This window comes from Bombus affinis, chromosome 14 (assembly GCF_024516045.1).
Source record: "Bombus affinis isolate iyBomAffi1 chromosome 14, iyBomAffi1.2, whole genome shotgun sequence".
In the NCBI taxonomy this organism is placed as follows: domain Eukaryota; kingdom Metazoa; phylum Arthropoda; class Insecta; order Hymenoptera; family Apidae; genus Bombus; species Bombus affinis.
The window spans coordinates 4,870,147-4,882,924 of record NC_066357.1 but is presented as its reverse complement, the minus strand read 5'-3'; the positions used below and the strand labels follow the sequence as shown (position 1 = coordinate 4,882,924).

The 12,778-nt window shown below is 36.1% G+C and overlaps 1 protein-coding gene across 3 annotated transcripts in view; it reads left to right on the top strand.

Moving 5' to 3' along the window:
- The window catches only part of LOC126923888 (poly(rC)-binding protein 3), a 326,340-nt gene that overhangs the window by 128,609 nt on the left and 184,953 nt on the right, over nucleotides 1-12,778 (top strand). For all 3 annotated transcript variants that reach the window (XM_050737802.1, XM_050737807.1, XM_050737806.1), the window contains one exon: nucleotides 12,559-12,716. The gene's annotated coding sequence lies outside the window, so the exon portion shown is untranslated. Of the gene's footprint in view, nucleotides 1-12,558; nucleotides 12,717-12,778 lie in introns of those variants that run through there.

Sequence of the window (12,778 nt, the reverse complement as noted above, 5' to 3'; positions counted from 1 at the left end):
ACGAAAGGTTTATAAAACGTGCTTACCCCTTTCCCCAACCGAGTGACATCATAAAACGAGGAGGGTGCACCGTGAAATTCGAAAGGGCGACGGAAGGCTTTTTAGTTGAAGCCGCGGCTGTGTTGCTGGACCTCAAACAGTTGCTCGTAAAATACCCTTTTAGACGAAGCTCTATCGTCGGGAAAGTAGAATGAACGTCGCCAAATAGTCAAAGAAACCGATGCAATTGTACGGAGAATCGTAGATCGTATTTGTTATTAGGTTGATTAAAATTATTTAAGAGAATCGTTTTGCCGTGAGACGCATTTGAGTGGAGGACTTGGAAGAGAGACTGATGCACTTCACATTTTGTGAAAAATTTCTCGATTTTGTTACGTCCTTTTTACTTTTTCATTTTCAGATACACAAAGTCAATACTCGCTTCTAGGAAAAAATTATAAGATTTGTATAAGATGCCGCGAATAATAGAAAATTTTCAGAATTACAAACCACCTCGTTACCCTATCTGACATAGAATCTGAAAATTGTTACTGAGTAGTCTATCGTACGACAGAGCCTTGCACAGAGAGAAAGTATCAACACTCGCAGAACTTTGCGCTAATATTCCCGTCTGCAATGAAATATCCAAATCTGAAAGTCATCGAGCTCATCGAATTTCCAAGGAAATCAAGAGCTTCGAAATGGATACTCGATCGGGGACGATCTTGTACAGGGAAAATGTGTCAGTTTCTAGGACTTTGCAGCAATATCTCTATCGACTTATCCCCAACCAAATATCCAAATCTCGCCATCCAAGAGCTGAAAGCTCTTAAAGGAAGAATCGCATTTCCAGGAAAATCAACCGGTTCGAAATGAATACTTCAGCATGAAAGGCGAAGGCAATCGCAATCCGTTCGAACCAAAACGCTCGAACGAGCTCCGGCGTACAGCCGCAATCGGCCTCGTAACCCATAAAGTACCACGCGAAATTATACGATCGTTTCAGCGCGAAAATCGCGGTCGAGATCTATCGACCCTTTCGTACGGTCTCGTCTCTGGGACATCGAGCTCGGCTTTCGTTTCTCTTCGGAGAAACTTTGAGTATTTCGACGCGAGGATCACGGTCGAACGCGACGACGAGGCCAAGAAGGCAAAGATATATCGACCCGTCGTTTCCGTTCTCCAGAGTACGGTCGTCAGATACGCTGCAGAACGAACTTTTCTGATCTGCCATTGTGTCGCGAGAGCCCTTCACGTTTCGCGAGAATTACCTTCCCTCTCGACCTTCTATCTGCGCCTTCTCCATTGGCTCTTCTCTCTTTCTTCCCCTCTCTCTCTCTCTCTTACTTTCTTGCCTATTTTTGCCGCGAAGCGAAAAAACAAAAGAGAGAAATTGACGGATGCCACGATTTTGTTTTACGTAGTTGGATCACGTTCGATGGACTTGAGGAAGTGGAGAATTTTTTTTTTACTTTCTAATACGTTTTTCTAATACGTAGGCAAGATGATATTAATTAGAAATATTATACTAAAATATATATGTGTGTCGGAGATGGAAAGACACCGGAGCCTTCCCGTTGGAACCTGGGGAAACCCCCTAATACTGTAATTTGGATTCTACCATAGCCGTAATTAAGCAATCGCCGTCATTCAGTCCGATTGTAATTGTTTGAGATTTATGAGAGTGAGCTTGGGCTACATTTTGCTTATCTTCGTCATAGGACTGTAGTTATTTATGAAAATTCATATCTCTATGCGTGTAATTAAGAAGGTGGAGTTTGCTATATTTTGTTATAGATGATTGTTTTATTTATTAAATGTTATAACGAGTGTTATAGGTTCACTGTATTGTATAATCCTGCGCATTCTCCCATTTAGAAATTTCCTATAATAATGCAGAAAAATTCATATTCCAGTTATAACCAGGAGAAAAAGCTGATGGCCATTTGGCAACTGCCTACTTTTCACTGTATTCAAGTATTTGTCGATACGATTCATAATTTGCAATATTATCTTTGCACGATTTTACCAAATCCATAGGTCAGAATCGGAAATGGAAGCTCGTTTTGGCGTTACGTATACCTGCACTTGCCAATTCTATTATTCCTATTTTTCGTTCACTATGAGGACACTTATTAAATAGAATTTTCATCAGGCAATCTTTTTGATAAGCCAAGAACAATTACATACCTAGAAGGTTAAATATTAAATGTACATTTTGTAGGCTGCCTTTTGCACAAAGTTTTATACATAATTTAACAACACAATGACGATTCACCGTGTATACGTAAAACAATTTCCTATGTTTCTCGCGAACTCGTATCTTCGTTAATCCGATTCTTTTCTAAATTAAAACTGCACGTTTATAAAAATCATCTATCCAGCAAACAGACAATATTCCGTGCTGCCTTCAGACACATTTTAAAACACGTCCTGAGCACCGTCGATCACCCACCTGTCATCGACAGCGAGGGTCGCTGAGTCGCTCGGCGTTTCGATTGTTCCGCCAACCATAATTGTCTGGCTCGCATCCACGAAACTCCCTGGTCCAACGTTCGCTGGATCGTTTAAGCGTAATTAAAGGAGAAGCAGGGGGGAAAATTCGCGGACGTCGAACTCGTTCTATGAACTTTGTTTCGGGGATCGAGGTCCCCAAGACAATGGGCGGACGCGGGCGATAAGAGGCGGAGGAATTCGAGCTTGACAAATTGAAACGACTGAATCTCTGTTTCACGGTCGAAGGTGTAAGAATAATGAAATATAAAATAAAGAGGCAAAGTGCGGTGGTAGCTGGACGTGAAACTGTATTGTTAAATGGCGGAATTGTTTTAGGGGGTGAAGCGTACGACGAAAGTTTAGCGAAACTAGTATCGAAAGAGTAGGATTAAATTAAATTAGGAATGTGGATTAATTATTATCGAAACTTTATAGAGAAAATTCTACTGAAATTTTTCTACAAAATGTGGAAGCTAGACGCGACATTGTGTTGTTAAATGGCGGAATTGTTTTGAGGGATGGAAGCAATAAGAGTTTGGAGAAATTATTGTCGAAGATTAAATTAAATTAGCAATATGGATTAATTATTATCAATGAAATTCGCAGAGGCTTTATAGAGAAAAATCTACTGAAATTTTTCTACAAAATGTGGAAGCTAGACGCGAGACTGTGTTGTTAAATGGCGGAATTGTTTTGAGGGATGGAAGCAATAAGAGTTTGGAGAAATTATTGTCGAAGATTAAATTAAATTAACAATATGGATTAATTATTATCAATGAAATTCGCAGAGGCTTTATAGAGAAAAATCTATCGAAATTTTTCTACAAAATGTGAAAGCTAAACGCGACATTGTGTTGTTAAATGGCGGAATTGTTTTGGGGGATGAAGGTAATGGAGAAATTATTCTGAAAAGAGAGGATTAAATTAAATTAGGCATGTGTATTAATTATTATCGATGAAATTTGAAGAGATTTTATATGGAAATTTCTATTCGAATTTTCGTATAAAATGTGGAAAGTGGACGTGAAACTGTGTTGTTAACTGGCGGAATTGTTTTCGCAGTGAAGTTAATAAAAGTTTGCAGAAATTATTATCGAAAGAGTAGGATTAAGCTATGTTAGGAATGTGTATTAATTTCTGATGTACGACGAAAGTTGAGGAGATTTTGTAGAGAAATTTCTATGCAAATTTTTGCGCAAAATATGGAAGCTGAACGAGAAACTGCGTTATTAAATGGTAAAATTATTTTGGGGTAGGTAAGTGAAATTTCAGGGAATTATTATCGAAGAAAGAGGATTAAGTTAGATTAGAAACGTGTATTAATTTCTATTAATTTTTGACGCACGATCAAATTTTAAGAGATTTTAGAGAGAAGTCTCTGTACGAATTTTTGTAGCAATTTTATGCAAATCTGTAGTATTTGATTTCGAGCGCTCGATGACACCTCGAATCTGCAGTGACTATCAAGAAAATAACATACATTTAAAAAATTGGGATATCTCTTTATAATAAATAGAAATATTCATTGAAAAATATCAATGAAAAAAATTAAGCGATCGGAGAAATCGTTATGTAAATGTTTAAAATATATGCACAATAGAAATTAGAAAGCTTCGCAGAAGCAGAATTTTCTGAAGTACATTCCAACCTACTTGTGCAAGCTTCAGACCTCTGACATTGTTCCACTTAACAGCGAACCCGAAATACATACTGCTTGACATAATTAGAACTCCACTTTCATAGAACAAACTAAATTTCAGATATTAAAAAATACGAACATTCACAATTATAGAATTTTTACCAAATATTTCATTTACTTATGACAATCTAAAATTACAACAAGCTTTATTCCATTTAATTTAAGTGTACAAAATTTCATCTGTACAAAAATGTCTATCATCGAGATACCAACAGAATTTTTGAAATTCTAAGAAACTTTATAAAACCTTTCATATATTTATAATTGATATACCGTGTGATCGGTGAAATATCACCGCACTGCAATTAACCTGGTTCATTCTATATTTTATTCGCGCCAAATATTATTTTCACTTTGCGATCTGTCATTAAAATTAAATAATTCTACTTTGTGAGAATCTGCGAGTGAAAAATCTGAGTCGGAAACGCGACGCGCAACGTTTCAATCGTCGTTTCTGCCATCGAAGAAACACTTGAACCCTAAAAAACCATTCACCGTATATTCCGGTGGAAATTTTTCTACGAGTCGCTCGAGCTTTCATCCAGCCGGAATATTTCGTCAACGAGAGACGGCCTGTCCCATTGAAATTTATAGGCGAGCGAGCCTCGCGGAATCGTTTCACCGTTCGTTAAAGTCGAAACTCTAAATCAGATTTGGCGTGGAACGCGCGTAACTCATAGGCAGCCCGTGAAAGCCGTGCGTCTCTGACCCGTTTCTTTAGAAACCGATTTCTCCGCCGATATCCACGAATTTTCATCTACCGGTTAATTCGACACGGCGATAAATCTCCGCCATGGCGAGCTCAAAAGTTCACGAATCGTTAACATTGTGAGTTACGAACCGCGTTTATGATGCAAACGTTTTGTCTGTTCTTCGGCTTACCGATCCATTTCCTACTCTTCGTCGAGGATTTTTGTATTTTGTTCTTTTTTAATTGATTATTTACCATCATATTATATTGCTATACATCGGTTTGGCTTCAGCTTTATTAATATATTGCAGGCTATAGGTATTTAATAAAGCGATATTAAAGGGTAGGTCCTGTTTTGTAATTATTGGAAGAAATTAGTTTAATTTAAGGACGTTAAGAATTTTAACGTTCAACTGAAGTTTCGTAAATTATCTTCCAAGCTGTGCAATGCTGGTATCGTTAAGGCTTAAACTTTAAAATTCCAAGCTTAATAATAATTTTCTGTCGTTTCGAATATCGAGCTCTTTGCGTGAAATTCTGGACCGAGAACTCGGTGGGTAATAATCTTGAGAAAATCTTTTTTCGAAAGTTAAACCTGTCGATCGTCTACTTATTCGTACATTTTCACCTGTAACACGTTGTTTGACTTCTTCAATGAACAGCCATTGATAACGAATGTAATTGCGATAAATATTTTTAATGTTTCTGTTAATTTCCAGCGTTATTTGTGTAGAGATACTTGGCGTGAAAACCGGCATAAACAAAGAGCTTTCCCGTTGTCGAGCATCCCTTCGCTTTGTTCGCGATAGATTTGGAAATCGAAAATCGAGAGATGAATGGAATCGTTAACGTTCGGCGAATTAACTCGTCAGCCCAATTAGTAATTAGGAAAATCCGCGTGCAAGAGCGGCGCGTGCCAGAACAATGCGGAAAAAGCGGCGGCAACGTTCAACAAAACAGAGTTTTCAATCTGTTAGATCAGTGGGCTGACACGCCACGCTCGAATTAAATTTCATGGTTGATTGCTGCTGAAATTACCTCGCGGTTTACGCTCTGTTTTATGCGTGAATACAAATCGCGTTTCCTGCTATTATTCAAATTATTTCTTCCCTCGCCTCCTGTTATTTCGATCTCCTGTTTCCATGAATTTCGTTATCTGTCCTTGTTTGTCTACACAGGATGGCTCATAAAAGTGTTCGAACACTTGTTGACGCGTTTTACGAATAGGTATGTTACGTGTTTTATACGAAGCGTTTCGAAATTTTATTAGCAATCTATGAAATTTAAGGAAGCTTCACTGTCGTGATACTTTTAGGGGAACTGTGGTAAAACCGGCGGTTTAACACCAGAACTACCGATAGTTAACGCGAAGCTATTTCTACCAACACCAGCCAAAATGACTGGTCTTTAAAAAAATACGTAATAATAAAATATTTGTATATTTATTGATTTATTACTTTCTTACAGAAGGAATTCCATGTTATATAGTACATTTTTGGTATTATTAATCCATCTAGGATCATGATCTTTAAACGAGGATTGACACATTTATAAAATTGTCGAACCAATCATTTTGACTGGTGTGGTATTGCTAGTGTTAGCATCTAGCGATCTAGCGATCGATCCGGAATTTTTCTGATAACTGATATCATTATATTGAATGATACGCGGTAAAAATTTTCAAAACGTGTGGGGAGTTATACAAAACGAGGAAACTGGTTAATTGGGGCTCGATAAACGGATTGCAGCACCCTTTTACACTTTGACAAGTACCAGTCATTTACACTGGTATTGGTTTAAATAACCTTGGTACAAAATTATTTTCAGTTTGAATATATAAAAAACAAAATAAAACTCATTATATTATTCTTTTAGTTATCGTTGCGAAAGTCATTACATCATTGGAGAAAAATATATAACATGAAGTAAGAATTTTAAAATAAAATTGTAAAACCAGTCAATTTGACTGGTATGGTAGTGTTAAGTCTCCACCGTCCCTCATTTTCGCGACTTAACGCGCCCCTTGTGTATCAAATTGATACGGTGGTGAAGCATGAATGAAGCGAGGAGATAAATAATTAATTTTGCTCTTTGTCGTTTGCATGCGTTCACACAATGGTTCTCCTTCAAAGGTATCCTATTTCATTCGCACGTGAAAGTCAGAAGGTTTCAGAAAAATTGTTCTGCAAATGGCCGAATAATATAATATTTTAGCTGAAAATTGTGTGAAATTGATACGAAGCGCCAGGAATAAAATGACATACGTGTGAAACTAATGTACTTGACTATTTCGCTAGCGCCGTTTAAGGAAAAGTTCGCTATTCACGTTTCAAATTCTCAACACGTTACAAAGTGCGGCAGACATTTTCACGGACATGCATTTTGTTTATTGGAGGTGGTAAAACCTAGTGTGCAATTTCATTTTGATTTTGTTATTTATAGAAATATATCAAATATAGTCTGTATAACATGTAGTAGGTGTAGCTCTATTTTGTATATATTAGTGATAGTTAATATTGTAAGTATAAATTATTGAATACATAGGGTGGTTGGTAACTGGTGGTACAAGCGGAAAGGGGGTGATTCTACACGAAAAAAGAAGTCGAAAATATGGAATAAAAATTTTTCGTTTGAGGCTTTGTTTTCGAGAAAATCGACTTTGAATTTTCGCTCGGTACGCGTGCACTTTATCACGTCTCGTTATAACGGATCTCACCGTAGATCGTTGTCTCGATGGATATTATCGCAGTTTAAGTTCGTTCAATCGAATACGTTAGAAAGTGTTTAATTAGAAGAGAATGGGCAACATTTTCAGCAATTTTTGTAATAATAAACTTTATGATTACTTCATATTATTTCATTATGTATCCCTAATTTTCCGTTACAGCAAAAACAAACTTAAACTACGATAATATCCATCGAGACAACGATCTACAGTGAGATCCGTTATAACGGGACGTGATAAAGTGCACGCGTACCGAGCGAAAATTCAAAGTCGATTTTCTCGAAAACAAAACCTCAAACGAAAAACTTTTATTCTACATTTTCGACTTCTTTTTTCGCGTAGAATCACCCCCTTTCCGCTTGTACCGCCAGTTACCAACCACCCTATTTATTTAATAGATAAGACTAGGTTCCATCTTTTTTAATTATATTCATAAAAATTCGCGGCTTTTCCACGTAGAAATTCACAGTCTGCTCGTAAGTGATAGCGTGTGAGTAAGGAAAAACGTCTTCAGTTTACTCGTCTGGTATTGAACAGAAAGAAAAAGGGACAAATCTAAAAGAGGAGCTACATTTGAGGAAATCAAACGCTGTCGAAACGCAGTTTCCAAAAGAGGGGAAAAATCACACGCGAATATTTCGTAAACTTCGTGAAAAATATCGAGGATTCGATTTGAAGGATCCTCGATTCAATTTGCAATTAGAAGTTAACATAGAGTGGCGATAGACCAGGTACGCGGCGCTATAAAAATTAATCTCCGGCCACGACACCGCGACGATGTAATTTCATATAATCTGACGGAATCTGACAAAACGCAGGAGTTTAAGCAACCAACCCTCTGTCATCCTTTATTTCTCACGACATTATTTCTTGGATTTGTCTGTGTTTACTTATGGCACGAGTTTACATGTATTGTATAAAATATTTTGGAATTTTGTTTGCGCCATAACTAAAGACTATGATTATTGTGTTAGTAAAATTGAAAATTTAAAACCAACACAAAATACACATAAAAGTTACAATACACTGTACGTTCTGTCTCTTTAATTATTTCCATTTAAAGTACAAATTTGCCTAAAGACCTATCTACTCACAACTCGTCGTTAGATTGCTAATTTTCTGGTACATTTTGTAAGAAATTATATCGAACGCATATAACACTCAAAAATACAAAAAATATCCCAAATTGAGTAATTATATAATATCTAATATGTGAAACAAATTTCTATTTTTATTATATTTAGGAGCTTGAGACGCTTATTTCTTGAATTATCGTAAAGACACAAATTTGCAGAAAAATCGCGGTTCATTCGCGACTCGTAATTATATCGAATTTATAAGAAATTATATCGAATGCGTACAACACCCGCAAATATAAAAAAAAAACATGGAAAATGATAAAACTATGTAGCATCTAGAGTGTAAAATAAATTTCTATTTAACTGCTATCTCTTGACTTGCATTCATTAAAATATAAATTTGCATGAAACTGCGCAGCCTGCTCGTAACTCATAGCTCATCCGCTTCTTCTTTCAACTTGAATCGAATCGCTTTACATTCAACACCACGCGACTCTTCTTTAACCTCGACTTCTCGCTGTTAATTTAAAAAGACACCGGCTAAACGCTTACAACTCGTGGCACGGTGTAATTAACAAGGCGCGAGTCAGCCCTGTAGTGACTGTGATTACAAGCTCGTCTGTTTGATCCTCCTTTCTTCGTCTCGTCCTTTTTTCCCTCCTTCTTTCTTTTCTCTTTTTACTCTCTTTTCTTCGTTGCTTGAACGATACCGGGCTGTAATTATACCATAAATTTTAATCGCCCCCCGTCCACCGCCTTGCACTCTTTCTTATAGACTTACTCGTTCATTTATGCCGTTTCATGAACGACAACTCGCCACGACAGTGTCTGTCTTGCTTGCCATTCGCTTCCCGACGAGAGAGGATCTTAGTTGAATTATGGAGGATTTAATTAAAAGTAGGAAAGACACGCTAGTGTAATTGTGCGAGCCTTTGCCGGTTCCTCGTCATTTATGAGATCGTTCATGATGAACAGAGAAGAGTTAATCCGGTGTCGTTCCTCTTCCCCCTCTTTTTTTTTAGGGGGATAATTAAGTTACGTTGTGTTTTGATACGCGTGGTGCAGGAATAAAGTGACTTCTGTACTCTTTAGAGATTTTAAAGAAGCTGTAGTACAGTTTAGTAGAGATCGTAGAGAGTTTCTTAATTTAGCATGAAACATTAATTTTATCACAAGAGGTCCTGTATCGTTGATAAGTGCAAAAATCGAAACGATTAAAATCCGAGAATTCTTTGGTAATTGTAGTCGAGGTTAAAGAATAAAAATGAATTTCTTCGGCATTGGTAAGCTTTTAAACTGAAATGTTATGTTTAACCACGACATAGTACTCATCTCATAATGTATATGTAATATAGACAGCGAGTATATATGTGAGTATATAGACAGGTTCACTGTGTAATATATTATATATTACACACGCGTAACACAAATTATAAAATATTTAGTGTATCAAGTATGCGCATATTCGACAGAGATCACGAAAATATTCAAATAGTATTGTAAATTTATTGACTAATATCGAGTAGTGGTATCGAATAATCGTGTTGAGCAGATTATTATCAATAAGCCTGGATATTCAGTGGTGCCATTTTTTAATGCATACTATGCGTTTAAGATGCTGTATACTAACTGTTTACTACATATATGTTTATAACAAATACCTCGTGACTTCTATATAAATTTTTAAACTTTACCGACATGATCACGATAGTCGTGTCTCGTTACAGTGCTAATGAAATTACGAAATGTTTTATCTAACACGTGCAATTGCATCACGAAAGTTGCCTCTGATAAATGTTCGAATACTTTGGCGAATCATTTCGTGTACGTGTTCCGGGCGTTAAATCGGTGTGCAGATATAGCCGTTTAAAATTTCAATGGAGATCATGAAACTTAATTATCCACACAATGAAAATCCTCTCGATCACCTGCGTAATTGAACAAGCAAACTCGACGAGCCGAGTAATCGTGATTCCGGGAATAATTAATACCAAATACGCACGGCCGACTCGTAGCTTACGAGATCAGCTTATGATATCGTAAGGAAATAAGACTAGATCGACGCGAGGGCGAACGAGACTGTCGACAGCCAGCAAAGTTGCTAACGACTCGTTCGATAACGAGGTTTACTAAGCCGTTTTAATTAACACCGTTTGCGTCGTACCGTGTCACCGGTCCCGTTAGCTTCATCCGAGACTGGGAGGATCGGTTTCCGCGAGAAAATCCGGAAAAATTCATAATTAGCGGCCAATCGATAAGGGAACATGGTCTGGCTAGAACCAGGTGGTGAGGATCGCGAATGAACGAGAAGGAGGCAGCTTTTTCTTTGCTTCATTTTGGACAGTAATGAGGAAAGCTATTAATTCGTTAGGCTGGTTGTTACTTATAATATTTACAATTTATCAAGTGTTGTATTTGTTACGTTTATTAAATATTAAGTAGCTATAGTATAGGTGTGTAGGTTTATTAAAATGTAGATTATTTTTTCTTTTTTTTTTTTTTATTGATAAAGAACGTAGAAATTAATTGATTAGATTAATCGTTACTTGTCTTATGTAGGATTAAATGTCATACTTGTTACATTTGTTAAATGTGAATTATTATTTAAATGTATTGAATATTTCGTACGTATTCATGAATGAATTATATCTGTTAAGGAGTGAATTAATCGCATTAAAATTTTTATCGATTATCAGTTTTGTCGTAGACAAAATTCGTCGGAATTTTGATGATTTAATATCACGTAAGCTAAATTTAATATTATTAAATTTTGAATATTCACGCGACTAATACGTATCGGCGACCAATTGGCCATTTAATTGTTTATAAATTACATCAGTTAGTTTGGGAAATTTTTTCTTATGAATTTGTAAAATACGTATAAATATTGATAGACATTTTAATGAAATTAGTACATTTATCTTCGTTTAGGTTTCATTTGATTGAATACAGTTGTAGCTGAGTATATTCAAAGCTGGTGGATTTAAACCGTGTCGTTCTGGCAAGTCTAACGACGTGTCATTAGATCCCTAGCGAAGCTGGGTGTAATGCCAGGGAAACGTTGAAATTCAGTTCAAAAGGACGTGGATTACATCTGAAGGCAGCAAGCACTCTAAATCCTGTAATAATACAACCTTCGAAATTCAAATATCTCGAATGTTATCGTTCTTAAATTAATCATCTGCCACATGAATATCAAATACATATTTACGTGCAACGATGAGTTATAAGAACCAGTCTACTAATATTTTTAAATTCTTAATCACCGCGAATTTTAAACCTTCGAGGCTTTTAGAAATTTAAACCTTAAAACCGTTAAAGGGGTGGAATTTCACCCTATGCGAATTTTTAAAAATATCATCTTCTTCTGAATAATACACACAATGTTACTTATAACTGCTGCAAACGATAACATTTTTACTATTCGTTTAATATCGAATATAATGATCATAACAATTGGCACTCTTCAAATTCCATTGACATTAACGTGTTTTCTATACTGCGGATTTTTATGCAGATTCATATTTTCATCAACTCAACAGAAAATATAAAAATGAAATTAAAGTTTGCCTCATCCGCTAAATATTATTTTGAATATCTCGTATGTCTATTTGGTTGCACTTTAACAAATTTTCCATAAATGTATAAATAACCACAACAGCTTTTACGTATTAAAATCAATATATAAATACTAATACTAATTTTGTATTTCTTTGAATCGAAAGTGTGTCAACCAACATAAAATTGTCGGAAAACATACATATGCAACTGTATCTATACGATATTTTATAAAAAATAAAAAAGCTTTTAATCACTATTGCGGGATAACTTTTTTAATACAATTGTCGATATTTTAAGTAGATTTTCTAATTTGCACGTTTAATTGCAGGTTTGTGCGTTGCGCGTGCTTACGACTTGCAAGACCACTTCCATGCTCATCGTTCAAAGAAGCTTCCATGTTCTGAAGCTTAGCTGAGGACGATCTATTTGTTCTTGCGAATACATTGTGGACCAGGTGCATTAATTCGCGACGTTTAAGGTTTCTACGTGAGTACAAATGCTGTTTTCAACATTAATAATATTAATGATCTGCATTCCGTTAGCACGAT